The sequence below is a fragment of the Octodon degus genome, unplaced genomic scaffold (assembly GCF_000260255.1).
Source record: "Octodon degus isolate 3935 unplaced genomic scaffold, OctDeg1.0 scaffold00173, whole genome shotgun sequence".
Taxonomy (NCBI): Eukaryota; Metazoa; Chordata; class Mammalia; order Rodentia; family Octodontidae; genus Octodon; species Octodon degus.
Window position 1 is genome coordinate 5,201,772 of NW_004524749.1, and position 2,158 is coordinate 5,203,929.

Here is a 2,158-nt window from a genome sequence, read left to right on the forward strand (position 1 = left end):
ATATTTCCTGATGGGGTAGATCAATGTAAAAAAATAAAATAAAATGAAAGTGCTATCAACTGGAAACTATAAAACAAATATATGTAAATATATAATTATATGTGTTTCACATATGCACAAAATTATTATGTAATTCATACTTGTCAAAACTTAGAAGTGCTCACTTCAGCAGCACATATACTAACATTGGAAAGATATAGAGAAATTAGCACGGCCCCTGCACAAGGATGACACACAAGTGAAGCGTTCCATATTTTTTGTATCTGTGTATTCAAAGTGGTTAGAATAGATATATAGTTACATTCTCTTAATGAACAGAGGGATTTGTTCTAATAGCATTTGTAAATAGGGTATCATGTCTGCATCTTGCACAGCAATTAACCGCTAGGAAGACAGTATGCAATGTGCTAATTATGGAAACTGTCCTACCAATTTGATTTGAAACTGTCTCATTGCTATTTGTTTCTCAATAAAATTATGGAAAAAAAAACTTAGAAGCAGCCAACATGTCCTTCAGTAGATGAATGAGCAGATAGTACAACATGGAAACAGACTACTACTCAGTGCTAAAAAGAAATGGCCATGAGAAACAAGAAGAAGCCTTAAACACATATGACTAAATGAAAAAACCAATTGGAAAACCGCACACTAGACAATGCCAGCTGTATGAGCCTATCCAAAAGCTAAGACTTTGGAGAAAGCGAAAGGACATATGGATGCCAAGGCTTAGGGAGGAGTGGGCAATGCTAAGCAAAGCAAGCAATGGGTGGGGGGGGGTGACTGGAGATTGAACCCAGGACCTTACTGAGCTATATCCCAACCCCCTCCTTGCTTTTTTTAGACAAGATCTTATTAAGTTTCCAGGCTGGCCTGGTACTTGCAATCTTCCTGCCTCTGAACAAAGGACATTTAGGCCAATGAAACTGTAACAAGCGCTTAGAGGCTGCTTTTGCTAAAAAGCACTGACACTCCACTTCTAGATACAGAGGCCCAGTGGGTTACTAAAGATAGGATAAAAAGTTTGCCATTTCTGCTTTCATTCTGACTGTTCTTTCTCTGAATCATTTTCTACATCTCTTTGGATTTCAAGAACAACAGATCTGACAGATAACTATCTTGGAACAAAACTCAAACTACACCCACAGACAACAGTAACTTGCTTGTTACTGACAAGGCCCTGCCTGATCATCCTGAGGTGATCAACCAGACGACATTTTGACCAAACCTGCATAATATGCGTAATTCTTTCCCCACCCTTATATAATCTTGGAGTTCTCTTTAACCTCCCAAAGACTGGGGTAAGGATTTGGTCCCTATGTCTTCCCTGCACAGCAATCCTGAGTAAAGTTCCTTTCCTGGTTTTCTCCATTATTTTTCCATTTGGTTTTGGGGGAAAATAAACAGTACTGATTTGCCTGGCTTAGGACTCCAGTAACAAAGCTACTCTCTGTGATACTACACTGGTAGATACATGTTATTACACATTTGTCCAGACATAATCTACAGCACCAAGAGTGTGCATAACACAATTACAGACTTTATGTGCTAATGATGTGTCAAGGTAAGTTCATGGGCTGCAACCACTATTGAGGGACATTGTTAGTGAGAGTATCTGTGGGACTTTAATTTCCACTCAACTTTGCTGAAAGCCCAATACTGCTCTAAAAAACAAAGTCTGTTTAAAAACATGTGTATATGATATTAATAAATTATCATTATTCACAATGTGATTACCAGTCTGGGGAGATAGCTCAGTAGAATAAGCACCTGCCTGGCAAGCACAAAGTCCTGAGATCCATCCTTGGTACTGAAAAAAAAAAAAACAATGTGATTATCAATGCAGAAAACTTAAATGAGGGTTGGGGAGATAGTGTGGTGGTCTAAGCACAAGCCCAAGTACCCAGGTTTGATTACTGGCACTGCATGCCATGCTGGCCAACAAAACTGGGCATGGTGGCATATGCCTGTAATCCCAGTGCCACCTTACGTTACTTTAAATAAGATAAACAAAGAAAATTTAAGAGAATATTAAATTGTTAGAACTATTAAGAAAGTCTAATACATACACAATATCTAAAAATAAGTAGCACTCTTATTTTATTTATTTATTTATTTATTTCTATTTTAAAGAAGGGTCTACAGGATGTTCAGGGTTTCA

General features: G+C 37.7%; 1 non-coding gene across 1 annotated transcript; it reads left to right on the forward strand.

The window, feature by feature from the left end:
- Positions 1-156: 156 nt before the first annotated feature.
- LOC111813227 lies at positions 157-258 on the forward strand. Its single transcript, XR_002818541.1, has one exon. It is a non-coding gene; the product is annotated as a U6 spliceosomal RNA (small nuclear RNA).
- Positions 259-2,158: the final 1,900 nt, after the last annotated feature.